This window comes from Agelaius phoeniceus, chromosome 1 (assembly GCF_051311805.1).
Source record: "Agelaius phoeniceus isolate bAgePho1 chromosome 1, bAgePho1.hap1, whole genome shotgun sequence".
NCBI lineage: Eukaryota > Metazoa > Chordata > Aves > Passeriformes > Icteridae > Agelaius > Agelaius phoeniceus.
The window spans coordinates 34,319,996-34,343,209 of record NC_135265.1 but is presented as its reverse complement, the minus strand read 5'-3'; the positions used below and the strand labels follow the sequence as shown (position 1 = coordinate 34,343,209).

The window sequence follows — 23,214 nt, the reverse complement described above, 5'->3', positions numbered from 1 at the left end:
TATGTGTTAGAGTAATTCAGTCTAAAACTGGCCAGGGTGACTCACACGGATCACAGAACAGTGTACAGAGCAGCTACTGAGGCCACATATATTTCATTTGGTAAACAGTGTTTGATTATGAATTAATTGTAATAATGCAGACAATTATTTCAATAACTTTGTCTAGTTAACAGTAACAGTAGACATACTGTTTGTTAAATATATTAACTGAAATTGCAGTAGCTATTCAGACTACATTCATCATAATACTTGGTAGTGTATGTCCTTCTCTTGTCTGTGGCTTTTGAGCATCCTGCTCATCCTGAGTGTTGTCATTTTTGCTGGTATTACAGAAAAAAAATTGAAATGCAGGCAGTTGTCAATGACACAAACATCTTCTGTCTTTTCCACTGTCTGCTTCTTGAAAACAGTCAGTTCTGCATGTATAGTCTGAAACAAGGGAATTTAGCCATTTGACGCCCCCCTTAACTCAGCAAAAGTTATGTAGGTAATTCTTAATTTGAGGGCACAGTATTAACTCCTCATTGGCAAGAGTAAGCACTAGTCACATAGTTCCCTTAGCATTATTGCACATGGTCCTGCAACTTCTCTACTTGTGAGATACAGGATTTAGAATCAAGTTGTTAATACTGTGGAAAATTAAGTTTTGTAGTTCAAAGTATAGTGCTAACCATCAGTTAACCACTTGGATACAGGGTACCAATTTACCTATGAAGTGGTTCCTGATGTTCAGAATCACTCTGTACCCAGCATTTAACAAATACAGGGAGTATTATGAGCACAAAGTGAACGGCTTTGGTGATTTTGATCTCCAGAGAAGATCTCCTTGGCATAAGATAGTTCTCGTAAGCAGATGGAAGTATTTTACATCCTACTCATTTTGAACTCCCAGTTCACACCCTGATGATCTGTACACTCTGCGCTGAGGTCTGATTGATTATACCAGGATTAATTGGGTTTTACTCTTCTGAAAACGTTGCAGGTATGCCAGATGTGAGAAAAGTTGTGTTTGACCCTGTCTGTTTCATTGTCTGCTCCATTTCTCTACCAAATCGGAATTGTATAGGGGCAGGTACAATATATCAGGAATCTTTATTATAGACAGCTGTCAATGGCAGATTAATGCTTTGGCTGTGCCTCTTCTCTCAGCCAAGGAATAAGTCTATAATAGTGAGGATTTATCTTGTTATATGAGTATACTGACACAGAATTATAACATCTGTATATGGGCCACTGACAGTCCCTATGTCTCCTAGTATATTCTATTTTCTCTAGGCCAAATTTATTGCTCTCATAATTAAGTCCTATCTGGAGAACTTAATGGAGTTGCAGGTTCTGAAAGTAGCAGGAAATGCAGCTCCTTGCCAGGAGCTTGTGCAGTGTCTGCTCCAGTCTGCCCAGGGTGTAATTCCAGCCATTCCGAGTGAAGGGTGGGTGACAGAGGACATGGTTTTAGAAGAAACTCCAAATTGGTAATTTTTATGGTTTGTTCCATCTCATGCTAGGAATGCCTGAGTGGCCTTTTGTTCTCAGTAAGTCTCACAACCCTAGTTGCTAAATGGGATCACGTTAATCATGGATGACACCAAGAAATAACAGGTTTACATTGCTTCCAGGTAGAGGCAGATCAGGCACAAGGTGAAGCTTTCCAGTGGTGAGGGCAGTGAAGCATTGGGGTTGGTTGCCTGGGGAGTTTCTGTGATTTCCATTTCTGGAGGATTTGGAGAACCTGCAGGGAATGAACTCACCTGCTAGGAATGACTGAACCATGGCGATTCCTGCCTTGGGGTTGGGGCATGTACTAAATCACCTCCTAAGGTCTGTTCCAGGCCACTTTTTAGCAATTCTGTAAGTCAGCGGTGAGCTGACACTGTTCTGAAACGGCAGAATAAATACAAGCCCAGTCTTATTCTTTGCCTGGTGCACTAAAAATGCTGCTGCTCTGTGGGTTTACGTGTTCCTTATCCCTCTACAATTTCACAATCTCCAAGCAGAAACCAAGATCACTATTTTTTACCCAGCAAGGTTATTAGTGCATAACCTCAGTAATTAATTTGGTTCACAATTAGTATATTTTTCAAAAGGTAAAGGATTCTTTAAAGTATTGTATGCCTCAAAGTGTGTCTGCGACAGATCCTAACCAATTTTCAGTATATTATAGTGTTACATTGATTCTAATTGAAATGGAAAGCATTTATTTCACTGTTTTTTAAAACAAAATAGCTACAGTTTCAGATTGTAGCCATTTATTCACCTTATGTAGTTAATTTTCATTAACCAGTTGGCTATCTTAGGAAATAGAGAAAAAGATAAAATAGCCTTCAGTTTTGTCTGTTGTCTCTTCTGAGAACAGAAAGGGATTTTTCCAGAGTTCACTCTGGTGAATAGAAACATTCTCATCGTTATAATAGGCTTTGGATCAGATCCATATGTAAGGATAGTCCCCCCTCCCCTTTTTTTTCCCATACTCTTGAATAGAATGTATGACATATATTTAATCCTGGCAGTATTCTTTATCTCTCTGAGAACTCCTTTTAATTCTCTGTAAGAAAGTGTTCTGTGATGTGGCTACCTGATTTTATTGAAACGCACACGTCAGGAAAAAAAATTATTGCCTTCCCTGTCAAAACTGACAGTAATTACAAGGCCAAATATATTGCTGTGATTGACTTGTAAAACCAAATCTGTAATATTTCAAGTTTGTGAGTTGGCTTGTGCAGCTCTCAGGAAATATAACCCAGTATTTTCTTTGCAAGCTGACATCTCTTTATCCGTTTCTTTTATCATCTTTGTTTTTATTTGTGAGAGCAGGGAGCATACAGCATTTATATGGAATGGACTGGATGGCATTTAATGAGTCGGCTTCTGGGGAAAAGTGGCTAAACAGTAGCTAAAGGAAAGCCGGGAAGGTTTAAGCAACAGTACCTTTTATGTGCTCCTCTTTATGCATAATCTTTCAGCAATAAATACTGCATATTGATTTCTTAATTGTAATGGAAACATACTTGGACAGGAGCAACATTATAGCCTATTTGCTGCCTTAATTTTTAAAGACATTTTAAATTTTAAAACGGATACTGCACTAAATGCAGGACAGTGCTCTTAACTTGATGTAGAAGCACTTGCTCGTCAAGGCTGTGTTGCTGGAAGCTTTTTCAATTTCAGCTGCCTTCCTTTCTCTTACCTTTGTAAAACCAGAAGAATCTGTAGTTTGTGTTTAGGCACACTTAGCATGTGTAAAATTCACTCCAGATCAGACAAATCATGTTAAACTGGTTCCCCAAATCGGTTTCTGCCTAAAAAACAAGTATTAAAGTTTCACTTGTTATTTTTGCCTATTAAAAAAAAAAAAATCAAACATGCAATAGTTTCCAGGTTAATAATGAACATTTCTGAGGACTTGCAGTAAAAAGTGATCTTTCTTTGGCTGAAGGAAAAAAAAAGACACCTACACATCAAATAATGTATAAACCAAATGCTGAGTAAAGACTTCTTAAAGGTGGACTAACACCACTGCCTGAAAAATAAAGTAAAAGGAGGAAAATATACCTTAAATATGCTTTAAATATCATTTAGTCATTTAGCTGGAGTGCAAAAATAAAAGCAAGTATTTAAGTGATATATATTAAGAGCCACAAAGAGACACTTGGAAATGGCATCCACAATATTGTGTATTATTTCGAATGTATAATACCAGATTATTTTGGAACAAAAAAGATGAAATTGCCGTTACAGGAGAAAATATTCTCCATTTTACTTCATCATTTCCAGCAGTCTGCTGGGTGTTTGGATGGTATTGCTGTTGGGGTTTTAATTTTTCTTTTTTTCTTCATTTTTTCTTTTTTTTTTCTTTCCAAATTATTTTATATTTTATTCTAAATCCAAACCAGTGAAGCAAAGCCTGGGAAGTAATAATTTCTTTGAATCTTAATACAGTCTGTCTTCTTAATGAGCCTACTGCACTGCCCTGAAAACAGCCCTTTACAAATAAACATGCTGGAAGTGATTTAGCCACAATGTCCAGACTGTGTAAACATCTAATTATTACAATAAAATTGTCAATAAATATACATTACTGCTCCCTTTTCAAACGTTAACCAACTTTCTCTTTGCTTGATAAAAAGGTATAAATTGTATTTTTATGTCTCGGCGGGTTTTGTTTTCATTACCCTGCTTGCTGCTCTCCAGACAAAAGAACGCAGACTAATGTCTGAGTTATTCCTGGATGGTGAAAACTCCTACAGTTGTTTATTAACATAAAGTGCAATGTTTCCTTTCACAGCAAAATGAACTCCAAGCTTTCACAATCTGATGTTTAGTCAGAGCATCTTCCCCCCCACCAAAAAAATGAAGCTATAAAATTTCTTATTGCACCGGCTGTAACTGGGATAGGCACGCCATTGAAACGCACTTATTAGAGGGAGGAGAGGACAAAATGCTGCTTTAGGACTGAGAGAGAAGATAGGAAACCACAGTAATTTCCTCAAAAATATGAAGCTGTGCCTTTCAAATTATAGCATCGTGTTGACCATAAATGTGGCATCAGCTCCCCCCTGCCTCCCCCATACGTAGCCCCTTTTCACATTTCTTATATAACTGGAACATTAACATTAGAAAAGCAGAGCGATATTGAATCCTAATGAGGTCTGGCCTATATGCTCCGGCAGGAGAAGAATGAGGATAATTCATTTGTATGCCGCAAAGCATTCCCAACTCCATGAGCATCCCCGTGGCTTCGGCTTGTGGTGCTGATCATCTGTTCCTACTTTAGGGGGTTTCATTGCTCTGAGCAGCATCTGAGCTGGGGAAAAAATAGTTAACCGCTTTACTGCTAGCTTTTGTTATATAATGACAATTTAATACGGTGGCTATTTTTTTGTTAACCTGCTTTAAAAAGGTCTTTCAAATGGTTAAATTAATCTTCTGATTAGCTGTGCCTGCCAGGTAAAATATAAGGAGGAAAATGATGTGGAACACAGCAGTGTAAAATGCGTTAGCCAGTCTTGGTAAACATGTCTATTTTAAATAATCAATGTAATGACAGGCAGCCATTTGCTCCGAAAATATTTTTTTTAAAATACTTTTTATTCTATTTTACTGCCTGTGATCACACTGCTTTTTTTATCCCTTTTTTTTTTTTTTTTAAACACTGAAGATACTCAGCTGAGCGACATATTATTTAAAAAAAGAAAGCAGAAATGTTTACCAAAATCAAGGTATAAAAGATCCGTGCAAATTGCCATGTAAAATGATCTGCACAAAAAGGCATCGGGGAAGAGAGGGAAGGCTGTGCCAAACAGATGGCACACCCTGCTGTGTTTTTGATTGAAAAAGAAAGGTAACATTTGCAGCCACGTCAAAGAGACAGTGATCAGCTAAACAAATTGGTCTCCGAAGTGCAGCATTGCTGGAGCAAACCCTGCTGCAGGGTATGAGCGAGGTTGTATTTCACAGTAATGCCGTGTGCGTGTCGCGGCTCTCCGAAGTGAAGGGAGATGTCCCCCTTTCATCTCTCCAAGGCGAGCGAAAGCCTTTGTTGAGATACACTGCAATGCACTCTGCAAAAGCGGCACAGAAACCCAGACAATGAGCGTGGGGTGTTTTTTCCTCCTTTTTATTTTTTTTCCCCTCTTGGTCATCTCCAAATCATATTCAGGGACAGCCCAGCAGGTTTTCCATTTGGTGTATCAGGTGTCCAGGTCTCACAGTGAATTAAATTGCGATGTGGTTTAAGAGAAATGAGAAGGCAATGCCAAATAATCTGCGCAAGGGTGCCATTGGAGGAGGAGGAGGAGGAGGCTGCAGCCAGAGAGGCTTGCGCCTGCACGCTGCCCGCAGTACAAACATCAAATGTGGCAGAGGAAGGGTGCGTGGGGGGCTTCCCGCCCCTCTTTTTTTTTGGGCTCATCTCAGCTGGCAGCCTTATTCCGCCTCAGTAAAGACAAGGTACAGAAATGTCCTTTGGGTGACATTCAAAACTCGATATAAATCCTCTGCTTTATGAGACTGCAGTGCAATAAATTACTTAGCCTAATTGTAGATGTAATGAATTACCATAATTAGTCATGGGCTACATTAAATTAATCAGCATGGTACATTATTTTGCTAAATTACATCTTTGCCTTCCAAAGCCACCAGTGCAGCAATCAGTGTTTCTTGCAAGAGGGGAATGATGCTGTAATGAGAAGCCTTTCTGCTCCTAGAATAGTGACAGGATATGAATTTTGATGGGAGACAGAAAGGTTTGGAGACGCTGGAGCCTCAACTTGTGCCTGAAGTGTCTCTCATTGTTAATGATGCTCCAGTCCTCCTGCAGGGGAGCAGTGGGCTGTAGCTTGTGAAGGTTGTGGACGATTCTCCTCACAGGGGAAGAAAAACACTTAGCTCATGCTTTAAGGCAAATAATATCGCTGATACAACAAGTCACAAAGCAGTGGGGTGGCAGAGAGATAATGTCTCTGGAAATATTAATAGATTTAGAATGTTCTTTTGCATTGGTTGATGAGATTTATAGTTACCAGGTATTTTTTTTATTGTTATTATTCATACCATTTGGATCTGAGTTAAAGCCTGTAGCTATTTCTGTTTTCTACTTAAACCTCCAGCTGTTCAGAATCTTGCCGTTGTTTCTCAGTGAATAAGTCTGGAAGCAAACCATACTTGAGCTGAATATTATTCACTATTCAGCAAAATGTTGTTGGGAGAGCTCCAGAGTCCCACCTGAACACACATGCTCTGTTTGGATTTTTATTCGGGGGTTTATAAGTATATAAAGACTATTATTTGGCTTGATGAATGACAGAGTTTGTATTTCAGATGCGTGAATCCCAATTATTTCAGGCATATTTCAGAAGTATGAAATGGCTCTTCTGTTTTGGGCTGGTTTTTTTCCCCCCCTTAAAATAGTCTCTCTACAAGATCTGTCACTTTATTATTTCCATGCTTCAGAACAAGTTTGCTTAAATATTTACTTATGCTCACGATGTCACCAGATGACACTTCATGACAGAGATTCATGGCACTGTCCTGCAGTAAGGTTAATTATCCTGGTCTTGCAATGAAGGATGCTGTTGTATTGCCGTTGTTTTGTTTTCTGGAGTGACAATGTTTGGTGAGCTTCTAGTTTAAAAGATGCATCTGTCGTCTAAAAGCCCATCTGTGTAATGAAATTAGGATGGGATTTTTGTAGCATTCCGTGCTGGTTTCATCATCCACCTGCGTGCCCTGACCAGCAAGGAAGAGCAAACCTGCCAGTTTAAAACCGAGATTACAGGAACAGGGAATGGGAAAAATAGACAATGGAAGCAGTGCTGCAGATGAGAGCTAAATCTTTCACTGTGGTCAGGAGAAAGGGACCAAAATAAAGCGTGGTCACATCTGCAGGGAAAAATGCATAGGGATGCAGAAAAGCCCTGTTTGTAATTTGTGTTTTCATCCTGGTGGGAACCCATTTAATTAGTGCAAGAAGGTATTGAATTTTAGCTTATCATGCATATTGTTTTCCAGCTGTACAGAAGATTGCCAAGTTTCTAATGGCCTGACCCTACTCTGTAAATCAGCAGTAAATTGCAGCATTTACACTGAGCAAAGGCAAAGGGCTCATTCTGTTGGGTTTTCGCTGTCACAGGAACCTGGGCTAAGGGATTAATGGTCTGATGTTAAACATCTGTCCCCTGTCTTTGGGGGGACGTAAACACACAAAGAGGGAATCTAATGCTATCTACTAAAAGATCTTCAATGAGAGGGAGCCCTTGCTAACATTTCCATCCGGTGGCACCTCAGACACATTGCCTCTTTATGCTAAAGCCCCACAGCACTAAGGGCCCTATAAATAGTCTCCATGTGACAGCTCAGAGAAGAAGAGAGGTTTCCTCTAGACATTAGTTGTGCTAAAAGATTCATCATTACCTGCAGTCATGAAATAAATCTTTGATACTTACAACTATAATATCCATGCTCTACGTTTTATTGCAGATATAGGTAGACAGTCATTATTTCTGACACTTTCTCAGCATTACAAGGAGTACTCTAGGGGAACAACTAGTGTACAGTCTTACAGAAATAGATTGATATAACCACATGGAAACCAGTTACTTGCAGTCAATATAATATTCCCTTAATGATGTTAAACAGTCATGCGGATTCCAAGTTTAATGTAAAAATCCTATCTTCGAACGACCAGAGTTATCTACAAATTAGGTTGCCAGAAGCTAAATTTATTTTTTGTTATATATTGAGAAATATATTACTTGGAACAGTATAAAATAGGGTGGTTTTTTTGTTTTTAAACATTACTAAATTTATTATCATTTAGGAGACATTAAAACAAACCATGGTCAACAAGGATCCCTTTCCAGCCCTTGTGGAAATGGGAGCACACTGTGAAGCAGAGCACTAAAGGATGCTCTGTGTGGTGGTTGTGTGGTAGGTCCTGTCATCATGGAAATTCAGTGGACATTAAGACAGCAAATAATTTCCTATATGGAAAAAGAGCTAAAGCTGGTTTAAGAGCAATAAAGAGAAAGTAACTTATTTTGTTGACCTGCACTGTTTATGAGTGTTAAGTGATACAATGGTATTCCTGCCTTGCTGGCACAAAGGTCTTGGGTGTACTTCTGTACTTAAGTTCCCTAAATCTTGCACTGCTCCCTCCAATAACACCAAGCAGCAGCTCAGATCTTGCTTAGGGGTTTTGAGGACTGAGCCACAAACCCAGGGTGGCATTAGGAGTATTTGTGCTTCTTCTGCTTACTGGGATCAATTCTTGACCCATAGGAGAGGCAGCACAGGATTGGCATGGTGGCTGCTCAAGGTGCTGTCACTAAACAGGGTCACCTGAGTGACTCACTCACTGGTGGCACAGGCACTCCAGTGCTCTGATGAGCCAGACTAGCTGGCACCTTGGAGAGCAAGCCTGAATTTTGACTTACCCCTTGCAGGTGAAGTTTCAAAGGCAAACAGGCATTTCTGGAAAATTCAGTCACTGGCTCAGAAAAAGCCTTTTTCTTTCTTTCTGTTTTTTTGGTTTTTGTTTGTTTTTTGTTTGTTTGTTTGTTTGTTTGTTTTTGTTTGGTTGGGTTTTTTGTTTGTTTGGTTGGTTGTTTTTTTTTCCTTCAGGTGAAGAGATTAATTTTACAAAAAATTTGCTCTGACTTCTGCTGAATATTCCAAAATTCCCTCAATGGCTCCAGAAGTGGCACTGCTGCAAACACCTGTTGTAGTAGGAGGTTTGTGTGACTCTCCCCACCTCAATTCATGACCTTTGAGGATGAAACTGTAAGGACTAGTGCTTTGGGAGAGGAGGAGGAAGAAATATAAAATGGGGTTTCCTATGCTGTCCTTGGGCTTCAGCAACGTTGCTGATAAGCCAACTGTTATTTTTTAATACTGGATGGCTGGAGACCAAGGAATTGTGATGACCTCCGTGATCTGGTGTGGTTTGTGGCTGCAAGGTCTGTGGGATGGTGGCAGCCTGCCAGCTCCCTGTACATAATTTGCAGGTTGCTGTTTCTGACCAGTGTTTGTTATTGTAAGAGAGTGACACTGCCTATAACTCATCCCTGAGTCTCCCCTGGTGGGTTTTGGGCGAGCAGTGGGTACATGCTCGTGCCCACAGCGGTGTCCCCATGGGCGTGTGCCCACCTCCGCTACCTGCACAGGGTCTGTCACCACCCAGGCTCACCTCGGTGTGATTGAGGATAATTAGGTTTCAGCTGCCTCCTGATGCAGAAATACACAGCACCAGAGCACGGCCAGCTCTGCCTCCGCAGCGGTGCCTCCCAAAGGCTATAGATTCCGCACTTGTACGTTTTTAAAAGGTCATGGCAATAACTCCGCCTGAATCGTGCTAAGTGAAAATAGTTTGCAGAGGTAATATGGCTCCTGCTCGCTTCCAGAGTAAACAAAAGCCAGTTTTTTTTATTATTGGTTTTAGCATATTTTAATTACATCTATTTACCTCGCTCTCACATCATATCAATGGATTCTTTGTGAAGTTGTATGGCAAGTGACCTTCAACATTATATGACTCTGGGTTCTGTGCAGAGATATTTTATTTTTCTATTATGTAAGATGTGCTGGAAGCGCTTATCATAATATGGTGCTCACATTAAAAATTAAAAGCATAAGATTAAAAATTAACTTTTTCCCCTAGTCCTATCATATATCTGTCCATTTTAATAAGACAAACATATCTACAGCTCTATGACTATGGTAGTAAATGTGCTTACTTTTTGCAAAATATCATTGTAGTTGCACAAACAGCCTTCCCTGGCTTGACTGGGAACAGATTGTACCCAACAATTCGTTTGACTAACAGGCTATATAATGCAATGAGTTAACTTATTAGAATACATGGCTACTGCAGCCCTAGTGCCCTAGAAAGATGATAGAAAGCTATGGATGCTATGGCATAAATTATTTCAATAGCTGTGCTCCAATTAGTGGCTTTGTACTCTGTCTGGTTTACAGGACTTAAAACCAGGGCTAAACTCAAGAAGGAGAAAGAGAAGGTAAGATTTTGTGCACAGAGCTTTCCTATCTTCTTATAGTGTTTTTTATTCCTATACTTCCTTTGTTTTAAATTATTTTACTCTGTCAATCATATGTACATCAAGACAGTCTTAGGTTTTCTACCAGCGCAGCTTTATGCCTCCACATGGATCCACTGAAGGATAGAGCTGAATGTTCGCACCCTACAGCATGGGTTTTGCCAGGGAGATGTCCTCTGTATGAGAGTAAATGGCAAAAGGTTTTCCCCCAAATCATCTTTAGCATTAATGGTAAGTGGCATATGCAGAGATGGAAGCTTAAATGTACTATGTTCCCATGTGCATCTATTCAGTCCCACTACAGTTGCCATAATTCACTCAACAATTGATTGTTAATTTACTTTAATACACATGTCTGGACCTGATAAATAGTGAGAAAGTAAGTATGTGAAAGGCTATCCAACCTTCTTCATATAGATGAAGAAATACTACAGAGTATACTCCCTGAACACAGTGCTGTATTCTGTTTTTCAATTCATAGTGTTGTAAATTTGTCAGCCTAATGGGACATTTGGTAAGATGTTTTCCTTTTAAAGTGCTTAATGGAAGTAGGTACTACATTGATCCAAAATCTAGTCTAACATTTCATATAGTGGGATCTGGAATTGTGTCATTAGCTGCATAGGAGTTAAGTAGTCTTTAGTTCTTCTCTTTATTTTAGACTGAATTTTGCCAACCTGATACTCAACCTGTTTATATGTGGATGAAATCAGTATGCAGTCTGGCCACCAAATTCCAAGGTCATATTGTACTTTCATAAAGTGTAAACACAAGTGGATGTGGAAAGTAGGCAGAACACACAGCCAAACTTTTATCTTCTTTCTCTCTTTCCCCAAAGTGGAAGGACTGTGGCAGTGGGGATGAAATAGCTGCACTAGGATAGACCCAATGGCTCTCAGGCCAGTAACATGTTTTTTGACAAGTGAGACATTGACAGAATGAGATCCTTGCAGATATCTGGTGATTATTCCCTAAAATATTCCCTGGCAGTCACTAATTTTCAGGTCAAGTGCTTCTTAAGCAGAAGCGATGACTCTATATTTAGCACCACTGATGGATTTTTCTTCCCTGAAAGGATAAAGTGAACTCAGTTACTCAGTATGATGGGTGGGAAACTTTGGAAACAGTTCACAGTGTGAACATTGATGATCAATCTTATGAGCTCTTGAATGGTGGAGGTTTGAGTCAAACAAGGCTGATACTAGGTTTGGTTTGGCCACCAGTCAGAAAAATTTGTGTTTAAAGGCCAAGAGCCAGATGGGTAACAAAATGCCCAGTCAATAAAAACCCTTCTCTGAAAGAAATGTGGAAATGGCGAGGTGCATTTTTCAGACTTTGAAATACGTCTTTTCTGAATTGAATTGTGATGTGACGAACATCTGCCTTGCACATAAACCTGGTTATGACACCAGGTTGGCATTTTTGCTACTGCTTAAATAAGGGTTAGCCCTGATTTCTCCAGCCTCACAGTGCTGTTTAGGAAAGGTACCATTTTCTTCCCTAGAACTGTTTAAAGCAGTGAAACTGAAATACTCTGGGAGGTGCTGAGCTGGGGGACAATTGCACAAGATGAAGACTTGTAAAATCAGTAAACTTAGGACTTTGCAAGGCACCCATAAAAACACCCTCCACAGGAATAAACTCCTTGAGAGTGCAAAGAGTCACAGGAACCCCTCTGAACCATTAAATGCTTTTAAAAATCTTTTTGCTACCCCATGTAATCATGTCCCACCTACAAGTCCAGGATGGACAATGTAGAGCTCAGACAATGCACCTCCAGCCCTGAACACATATTGATTTGTGCTGCTGCAGCTCAGTGCTTATAGCACAGGCTTTTCCCTGCCCCTTTGTGTTACATCCAGGTACTAGGTTTCCTCTGAGAAGAATTGCATTTATTCCAACAAAAGCTATCAATCTGTGACATTGTTTATAATAGGGAGAAAAAGTCAACATCAGAAATCTTGCCTGTACCATATATTACCTTTGAGATTCATCAAAGCTTGGATTTCTCTGAGGGTTGACAGTAAGATGACAGAATAAGCTGTCTTTTTTTTTTTGGGGGGGGTGGGGGTGGGTTATTTTGTTTGTTTGTTTTTATTTTTCTTGTTGTTTGTTTATTGGTTCCATGTGTATGGAAAGACTCTGTAAATAATAATCACCAATGCAGGCCAGTACAATAATTAGACACTTATCCTACTTGCTATAACCATCTTTTGAAGTGGTGTTTTCCTCCCTGATTAATACAGGGGCACTGGTGCTGCTGGAAGAAAGAAGTCAGAAGTTTAGAGCATGTTGGTTGTGTACTTAGTGAACTTCTGCTGCAGGGAAACGTCAAGGTCAGAACATGATTGAAGAACCTTCTTCCTCTCTTGAAGTCGCTGTTCCTGTATGATATTGTTTTCCACTGTAGAAGGTTCTCTTAAAAATGAGGTTGAGATCCCTAAAGAAATTGCTTCAATCAGCAACAGTGCTTAATGACTGTTAATGGGAAGTGAAGATAGGATAGTAAGTGTTACTTTGATTAATAAGAGAACTGCAGAGAATTTAAATTGTGCCACTGATGGATTATTTTCTTCAAGCTTGATAAGCGCTTCTCATTTGTTCTTAAATTTGGTCAATACTGTTAAAGACAGCAAAATGAAGTATAATTAATTCTATTACTGCTACTCAGACCCAGAGTTACTGGGAGACAGATTGCAATGCAGACAACAATGTTAGGTAACACTTTTGACAGGTTTATCATATGAGGACCTGTCAGCCCTCAAAAGTAAAGAACATTTTATCCTCCTTGGGTAGAAACTGCCCAGCACCAGCTGCCTTTCTTAGCATGTGTCAGTCTATTTGACTTGGCTGCAGCATTTGCAGGAAAGAAAGCAGATGATTCTGAAGTATGCAGACAAAGCAAACAGCTCCAGCTACTCCCTCCCCTGATATATGGGGATAATGGTGTTGGATTTTGGGTATATTACTACAGGTTTGCAGTAGTAGCCCTTTCAAAAATAGCTGGGATTTCTTGAGTCCAGTACTGCAGTATTTAGCCCTGTGAAAATTTAAGGTATTAGAAGATTTTGGAGGGAAGGGTGGCATGAGTTTTTTCCACTCCAAGATAATATAACATTTTATTTGCAGATGCTGTGTCTTTTGAAATTAACCCCTCCATACACTATTAGGATCCAGTGACTGAGGCATTATCCCAATACTACTTTCCCAAAGATACTTTTTGTTCCATAATCATGTGTGTTTCTTACTGGTCTTGAAATCCAGCATGTGTATACACTATGGATTCATATGGCTTGTTTAATAAATAATGACATTATAGCAGCGCCTAAACACTACAGCTAGGCCCTAGTTATGTCAGAGATTGGCAAACATTGTAATCTTCCCTCAGAAAAGCTCTCTCACATGTCCTGAAGGGAAGCTTTCCTTCCCTTGGAGCAGCGAGTCACAGAGATCTGCAGAGGTCTCTCTCCAGTCACGTGTGTTTGTGCATCTCAGCACAGTGGGATGTGATCCTACTGAGGCTGGAAAATGTTGATCATGGCTCTTTAATGAGAAGGTGGCATGGAATTTGTGCTGGTGTTCATTTACGTTATCATTATGCAGGATACCTATTTGCATGATACAATAAGCAGGGAAAATATACTGAGAAAGGCAGTTTATTCAGAGACCTTTGTGTCACTTCTGAAATCAGATTTTAGCGAAAGGTGATCAGCAGCTCATCCATTCTGCCGTCGCAGAAGAAATCTGGGCTATGTGCAAAGGAATAGGGAAAATGTTCCCTGCTTTCATTAGCAGAAGCTGCAATTACTGCTTAATTTAACAGACTCTGCCTACTTCAAAGTCCATGCTTCTCCAATCCTGACTGCAGAAAGTCATTGTGTGAGTTATTTCAAATTAATTTGAAACCAGAGTGTGTTGGCTAATAGTATAGTTATAAAATCAGTGAAGGTCTAATTCTGTTATTAAAAATGTAAAGCTTATGTATTATGAATAAAGAGTTCATTCTCTTCCAAGGATATTCCATAAACATAATTTCTAAAAGTACTGCAAACACAGAAAATGTATTTCAGGCATGAATTTAGGGGCAATGGTCTGTACTCTGGAGTAAAAAAATACATTAAAAGCCTAGGGTGGAAGGTCATGTTTAAAACTTACAAGCAGAGAACAAAAACCAGTGACAATTCCTTTGCCTCTGAAAGCCCCTGTTTATAGCTCTGCTGACATTTTGTGCAGCAAAGGAAGCAACTGGAACATCTTTCATTCACTCGACTTGTTTGCAAATGCTTGAGGGTGGCTTATAGGGAATGTGGTGGCCTGACTGAATCATTCCTTCATTGATACTTTTTTTGCAGATAACCTGGCTAAACATTGACCCTAATTACCAGGCACCCTTTAATTCTACAGGGAAGAATGTCAAGGGTGTCATAATCCTGGCGAGAAAAGTGATGGCACCCAGCATATAAAAAATAGCCATGTCAGAGTACTGATGGTCTTTGTTCTTAAGGCAGCTGCAGAGTGGTGTGTGTGTGCCCAGTACACACAATGCATTACACAGGTTTTAAGGAGAACACAATTAGTTCCAACCAGAAGCCCTGTGCATCATTCCTCTTTTTACAGAGGACCATTTGTCTAGATGGGCCAGCAAGTTTATAACAGCATCATATGGCATCATATATTGCCTCTAATGCACCAAAGAAACGTTAAATTTTGTGTATAATCTGTTGAGCTAACCAGTGATTTGAGGCCAAATAAACCTTTCTCCTTTCCAAATTTTTCTGTTATTCCATTTTAGTATCTGTCATCTTGATGCAAATCCCCACACATGCCTGTGTGTATTTGGTTTTTGCCACTGTTCTGCTGTACAGCCCAATGGAAATTATGCTGGATAACTTGCTGCAGAGTTGATTCATGGTGGAAGAAAGGTAGGTCATATATTCCCCTTTACAACAACTGTCCTCCAGAATTAAGGGAGGATATTTGAAGGATTGTGGCGCTGTTAATGTACTTTTCTGAAGGTACTTTAATAGTGTCTGGTTTGTCATAAGCTAAGCTAAGCCTTTGATAATGAAAGAGAGCCTTGCATGTAAGAGAGAGCCCTGATTAAGAGAGGAGTACAGTTTGTTAGAGTTATGTGGGTACTTGAATATCATATAAGTTTATTAAATCATATAAAATTTCAATTTACACCACAGTATTCTAGAAATGTGGAGCACACAAAGCTAATAAGTATGCCATTTTCTTTCATATATGGATTGTGTTGTTGATTGTGTTAAAGCTGCCATTTTCAGAAGCAAGATTATTTATGCTAGAATAGTAATTTCCTGTCTAACAGTTAAATTTTGTGGAAGTTAATTACAGATTGAAATAAAATGAATGTTGTATAAAAGCTAGTAAAATGCCAATATAGTGTTATATATTGTTGGGATGGAGAGGATATATGCATGTCTTTATATAGTACAGACATGTGTACTCATATTTGAGTCTCTGTTCATTGTGAAATTAGTTTTTTGGAAACGGAGTGACACTGTCCTGATCCCGTATGTCTAGGCTTTGTTCTGTTGCAGGGAGGTGAAGCTACTTGTTTTTAGGCCTTGTTTTCTATATCATCTCTCTAATTTGCATTATGGATTATAGTGGATTTCATAATGTTTGCAAAGTCAAGACGCAAAGTCAGTCCAAGTTCATTTTTCCCACTGCTATCAAATCTTAGTATTTGTACTTTTCTAAGTGTTCTCAGTTAAATGAGGTTGATGGTATCCCAGTTTATTTTCTGTTGTTTCACCCTACCTATTCTTTAGGAGATCATAAATTATTTCTTCTTAGCATATCAGAAAACACTCAGGACATGCCTGAAGCTTGTGCTACTGCAACTGTATTGCAAATTGCTCAATGGGCTATTTTTTGGGGGGGAGTTTGCATCCTGAGGAAGAAAATATCTTTATTTCTTTTTTGCCAGATGACCAATCTGAGTTTCAACTTTTCCTGTCTGCTCCCTTCTGGCTTCTATTGTCACTTCTATTGTATTTTACCATCATTCACAAGACTTGGCAAGAATATCCCAAGTACAGTGAGTGAGGTGAGTGGTACTGTCCTATGAATAGTTAAGAACTAGGAAAGGAGTAAAGCATCCTCTTTTGGGTAAAAATGAATTAAAATAAACAGAGAGGGTGACAGTTCATGAAAGGCATGTTTGGAAATGCTGTTTTGAAATTGGGGAAAGTTGGAGTGGACTTGGATGGAGGAAGGGATTGTCAGCAGTCTTGGACATAATTTTCTTTATTTCAGTTGCTTTCAGTGGAGTTCTGGCATCTGTTGGGTTGGAGTTCTGGTCCCACATGGGATGACAGAGAAGAAAAAGCCATGAAGAAAATATGGTCAAAATTTCGAGAGGAGTTGGGTGGTTTTGCTGCCACACTGTATGAATTCAGCAGGTGGGAGAAACTACAGAGCAGCAGAAATTTCTCTCCCCATCCTGTTGTCCCACGTGTGCAGCCCTCTCCTGCTGGTCCTTCCTTTTGCCTTGTTCTGGTACCACCATCACTTATTTGTAGGGAAACTGGGACTTTGTGTCAGAGCTCCTCAAGATTTTACAACCCCCTAAGTCCTGCAGACATCCAGAGTACAAATTATCACCGTGATCAGCAGGAAGCAAACTGTAGAGGGAACAGAAATCCCTCTGTTTGGATGCTGCATAGTCACTCTTGTCTGGAGACATCATTTTCTTGCTGCTTTATTGCCAGTCCTGCCCTTAGCTGTGGGTCATCTTCACAGGCACACTGTAAGGCACTCAAACTTTGTAGTGCTTTTAAACTGATGAGGGTGCAGTGGAACAGCTTGGGATTCATCACAAAGGGCTTTAGCCAGTCATTTATGGCTTGTGCTTCATAAAGAATATCTCTTTTTGTGTAGCCTGACCACCATTTTGGAGCAGGCTTGAGAATGTTATCACAATTGGCTTGCTAGGTGAAAGGCTTTTCTATTTAGCTTTTAATAGAGCAAAAGTGACTCTAAATTTGTTAATATTCTTTAGGTTATATAGGACAAATTACAGATAAGTGAATAAGTAATGAAATTTGTAATGAGAATTTCTCAAGTATGAAATGTTGGCGCAAATTAATTGCGGGATTTTACAGCTATTATAGTTTATATCATAAATGCAAAAATGACTAGGGCTTTTTAATTACAGCAGGAACACACTAAATTTTTATGGAGTGCCATTTTGTTAAAGAGGTGCTTTAAGCATTAAGAGCAAATGCCATCCGTAACAGTGAGCCCAGATATCTGTGCCACATCAAATAAATATGTTATTGCTATGAAATTGTTCCTTAGATACTGTAACTGACACAAAGACTAATGAGAAGTCTCTTTGCACACCTTCAGTTTGCCATACCTTTTTCTGCTGGCCATTCTTTTTCTTAATTACTGTGTGTTTGCAAAGGGTCACAGCAAATCCCTTGGAAAAATACAGGGCTTTTTAAGTTACCCTTCAAAGCAGCACTGTGAATAGCAAAATGTTGGTGTCTCAGTAGAAGTTAACATTATTGTGGAAGGGAGGAGGGAGGATGGCTGGATGCTAATTCTTATTAAATATTTGATGTGCAGAGAAATCTAATACAGTGGAAACTCAAAGAAATCTCATTACTTGGTGGAATACATTGCATACTAAGATAGAGATGACTCAGACTCAAAAACTAGCAGGCAGATTTAGTAAGGAAGCACATCTGAAGCAATGTCCTGCTGTTCTTTTCCATTTAAATAAGAAATCTACATATCGTCTGCTACCTTGCTTATCTAGACCATTTTCAGAGCCAAGAATATGTTTCTAAAATGTCATTGCATGCTGTATTCCTCCCTGGTGATGTTTTAAGCTTTCCCCCTCCTCTTTTCACACTGCTGCTCTCACAGCTGGCTGGCTGGACAGCAGTAGGTGCCACAGATATTCCTCTGCTTGCACGTAGCTCTGAGGGTCCCCCTGAGCCTCTCCTTCCCCAGCCAATAAATATGTTCCACTCTGAGGCTGATGGTTTTGCTTAAGCACGTGAGACTGCAAACTCACATCCTTTTTCAGTGCCTCTTCAAACACACACTGTGTCACAGACTGCTTCCCCAGTTAAGGTCTCTAATCCATCACTCACAATTCCTTAAGGGGATTAATTAATTTTAAAAATGGTTGTGTTTCTAGGTATGCTAAACGTCCTCCCTCAAGGACAAATGCTCATCTCTTCATTTGCACATCTCTCTTGATTTGTCTTATTGGAGTGGCCGGCACTATGCCTCGTATTACACGATCCCAAACCCATGCTTGGGAGGAATTGTAAATGAGCAGATCGTCAGAGAGCTCGCTCATAATTAGCTGGTACCCTTTTCCTGAAGGTGAGGCTCACTGCAGTGGACGTGGCATGCAAATGTGCTGCTGTCGCATTCAGGGTTGGGTAGGGCAGTTTGAGAAAACATGCTCTGACAAGGCACTGAGCTGGCATTAGGAGTGCTGGATTTCACCCTAAACTCTGGCACTGGCTGGACTAATGTGCCCTTTTTGACCTCACAACTCGTTTCATTATCTGCAGGTTTTTAATGTGATTTGATTTGTCATCCGCGTCCCAAAACTGTGATAGAAGCACTGACAGAATGACTGGCTGTGACTGTGCTTCTGTCCCTGAGACACGTGCAGAAGAAGTTGGAGAACATTTCCTTTGCCAGATCAAGGCTTTGACCTGAGTTTTTACTCCTTCTTCTGTCTTCTAGACTGAGAAATCTATCACCAAGAAAGTAAAAATAAGTCTCACTTTTGCATTTGAATGCTTCAGCACTCCCAGTGGGATGGGAATCTGCGATAAATTTATACAAGTTTAACTTGGTGAAAATAAGGCAAGAAAATCTAGCCTGGGAAAAAGAGGTGAACATCTATGTCCTACACCTCACAGAGTTACAAGGATCTCTGTATGGTCACTTCTGACAGAGAGGAGTATTCCTATGCCTCTTGGATTGCTAGCACATCCAATCACCCAGATGTTCATCAGTCTTCTGCTGGTGCTCTGGCCTGACCAGTTGCACAAGGGCTCCACAGCCAGTATTTGTTTCAGCTGATCCTTGTCCTACTCCCCATTTCTGTGAATTATGCAGGAGCTACAGTCTCAGTTAACTCCCCCATCCTATTTCGACAATGTGGATTGGGTAAATGCTGCCTGTCCCATTTCTCCTGCCTTATCAATCTCATTCCTGCATTCTTGTTTCAAGGCTTGGTGACAAACTCCCCAACTTGCTTGTTTTGTGCTTGTGAAAACAACTAAAGGTTGTTTAATTCTCACCCCTGAAGTTATTTTTCTGAAAGGTTTTTTTCAGAAATATGTCATTGTTTCCCTAACTGAATTTCCTGTAGCCATTCCTCAACTTCTCTTCTTGTTCCTGGTTCCTTGATTGCAAAAAAACCCAAAACAAAACCAAACCAACCAACCAAGCAACCAACCAAGCAACCAAACTAAAACACACACACCCACACAAAAATCCAAAACAAAACAAAAAAAACCAAACCAAACCAAACCAAACCAAACCAAACCAAAAAAAACCAAAAAAAAAAACCCCAACAACAACAACAAAAAAAAAACCCAAAAAAACCCCACAAAAACAACAAGAGAGAGAAAAAACAAAATCACATCAAGTGTTGATTATCTCCCGGTTGGGGTATGGTGTAAAGAAGGGCTAGGGTGTAAGGAACAGCTGAAGTTTCTGGAGGGATGACCAGTGCCTCTGACTGAACATGGTCTGGGCTGGCTGTACTGGGCAGCCAGGGAGGTTGTACCTGCTTCAAATAAATCCTATTTGAAGGACTTTTCTGCTCTTTTCTGCAGTGTGAGACATGTAATATGACAATACAATAAGATCCTGCAACAACAGGGTTAGGATTAATCTAGCTGAGTAAGAGAAAGAAGCTAAGCAATAGGAGTACAACTAAACAAAAGTCAAACCAAGATTACATTTGTGTATGCACTCACCATTGCTGGAAAAATGTACCTCATCAGACAGCTCCTGAAGGATCTTGCACCTCTCCATATGGGTACAAGAAAAAAATACATGTTCTTGCAAATGACATTAAAATAGGAAGAAGAGATGTTTGCTGAAATGCTCTCTTTGTAAATGAAGGGGTTTATGTTTACACAAAAACCACTCTTGGAAAAAAGTAATTTTGTTAATGAGATATTGCCATATCTCATGGGGAGATTTTCATTGCTAAGGCACTGTTTCAGATCCAGCACAGAGCTACAATAAAATGCAATAGCAACTGTCTCAAAGGAGTTAATGGCTGAGCTGGCTCTCCAGTCGCAGAGTCTGTGCAGCACACCCACCACAGAAGGTGACAAAGATGCACAGTGTCAAAATGACCAGTGGTGCTGCATGAGCAGCTCAAGTCATGAGAAGTGGGACCTCAGTGCTCCCTCACAGAAATTCGGTGCTATTACTGAAAGTCCAGGGTGTTGTGCACATATCTCTGGTTTTGTATCTTAAGTAGCTACACGGACTTGCTGCTAATGAGGGAACTAGCATGCCCCAGAGGCCTCTAATTGCCAATAGGTTTTCCTCAGGAGTTGTGGGATCACCCAGCTAGTTATAACAGACTAGATGGCCCCCCATGTGCCAGAGCCACCAGAGGTACAGCTCTGGGATGGCTCTGCTGACTTGCAGATGTGTTGTGATGAATGTGAGAGGTTTTTAGTACAGCTATCCCAGTCTCAAACTGACTTGGTTTCCTTGCTTTGGCTACCTGTGCTAACACAAAGCCTTGAAACTTTAACCAGATGTGTTTGATCAGACTGATCTCTTTCCCTGGCCAACCTTGGCTGGCCACATTAGAGAAGTTAAGGACCAAGTTGGTTTGGCCATTAAACCATTGAGCTCCTGGACAGGCTTCCAGTACTCTGAGAAGTATAAAATATTAACATTTGTTCTACTGCTGCCTTGCTGAGCTGTTCTGTGGAGAACCCTCTCAACACAGCTGCTGGTGTCTTTCATAGGTACCAATTAAATTTTTATATGATGTTTTATAACCATAAATATACTCTACAGACTTGCACATAATTCCTCTGCTACTTTAACTGCTTTTCAAAGCCCTTTTCAGCAGGCTTATCTTTGTTTTGCTTGTGCTGATTAAAAGGCAAGATATATTTTTAATAGGGTAAGTAGTACCAGAGAGCACACTTCACATAAAAGAAAGAGAAATACAGTCAAACCTTTGTTATCCAAGTTGAGTCAAAGACATTGAATTAATTCAGCTAACCGAGGTTTCAAATAATTAATGGGATTTTCAGGCTACTGAATACATCAGGGACTCTGAGTTTGTTCTGGGCAAACAAGATTTTTTAATGATGAAAACTCTGGTTGCAGGTAAGAAAACAGCAAATGAGAAAATCCTGTAAAAAACTTTAGAAGGCTAAAAATCAGAAATTGAAATTAAGGAATTCTCTGGAAGTGTTTCTGAGACTCAATGGGCCAAAACTAGCATGGAAGCAGTCAAAACAGAGCAGTGCCATCCATCTGGGCAGGCCTCATCCTGAATCTACCAGCATGACCAAATAGTTCCACAGAGATGCTGGTTTCTTGCAAAGACTGTTCCACTTTTTTCTTTCCTCTTTTTTTTTTTTTCCCCCTGTGCAGCTTATTCCTCTCCCTGGATTGTTTTTTCCCCACAAATAACCCTTAATTGTTTGTTTTCCCTGCAAAGAGTGAAGAGAGCCATATTGCACCATAAAAGTAATGTCATGTGGATTCCCATCTCATCAACTCTCCATGACTTCTGAGTCATGCCTGGGTAGTTTTCAAGCGTGACTACAAAATTAGAAGACATTTCACAGAAGTCCTGATGATTTTTTGGAAAGAGGGTGCATTTTTCCATATAATATGGGCACTCTATGATTAAGGGGTGTATGAGGGGATCTCCATTCATTGCTAGAGATCAGAGGAGATCTGGAGCTGGTAATGACTACCAAGGAGGACACAGACCTGATGCATTGTTTTGGAAAGGGTGTAGGATCACCTTTTTCCAGTCTGTCAGTGTAGGGTGGTCACAACAGCTTACCAAGAGACCACAGTGGCCTGGGAAAGCAAAGATGGCTGTGACAGTGGGAGCAGCTGATGTGTAGAGATGAACTGTATCAGGGTAAGGAAATCAGTGGTTCCAAAATGATGAAGTGGTCTTTAATTGTCCACATCTCAATGCCTAGGGGAGTACTGCCAGGGAAAGTAGAACAGACGGAAATGCTGCTGACATTATAATAATGTGCTGCATGTGAAACCACTGCAGAAATAGTTAAGCGATGCCTTTGCCAAGGCCACAGAGTGAAATGTTACTACACCATGGGGTGGATTAAAATATGCATTTTCTCCTAATTGAGCACAGCGGACTCAGCTGGAGGTCCTGTCAGGAGAAGAGGAATAATTTGTCACAGCAAGAAATGTATAACTTGACAGAGCATCTATTAGACAGTACAGTAAAAAATAAAGTAGGACTTTTGCAGCTTTTCTTTATGCTCCAATCTCTTTGGCATAGGCACCCACATGCTGTAAATGCATTTCAGACTCCTTGGCAATAGACCAGCCTGGTTGTACCAGGCTCACTACGCTCATGGCTGTCATATCATGACGACAAGAAGGTTAAAATCTTTCTGGTTAG

The 23,214-nt window shown here is 40.0% G+C and overlaps 1 long non-coding RNA gene across 4 annotated transcripts in view; it reads left to right on the top strand.

Moving 5' to 3' along the window:
- The first annotated feature begins 5,719 nt into the window (after positions 1–5,719).
- LOC143693658 (uncharacterized) overlaps positions 5,720–23,214 on the top strand; it is a 38,632-nt gene continuing 21,137 nt past the window's right edge. The window contains exons 1-8 of one of the 4 annotated variants that reach the window (XR_013181603.1): positions 5,720–5,946; positions 9,118–9,227; positions 10,471–10,511; positions 10,617–10,781; positions 12,797–12,886; positions 15,343–15,472; positions 16,507–16,626; positions 16,836–19,107. This is a non-coding gene — a long non-coding RNA (uncharacterized LOC143693658). Of the gene's footprint in view, positions 5,947–9,117; positions 9,228–10,470; positions 10,512–10,616; positions 10,782–12,796; positions 12,887–15,342; positions 15,473–16,506; positions 16,627–16,835; positions 19,108–23,214 lie in introns of those variants that run through there. The other 3 variants (XR_013181604.1, XR_013181600.1, XR_013181598.1) reach the window with 3 other exon arrangements.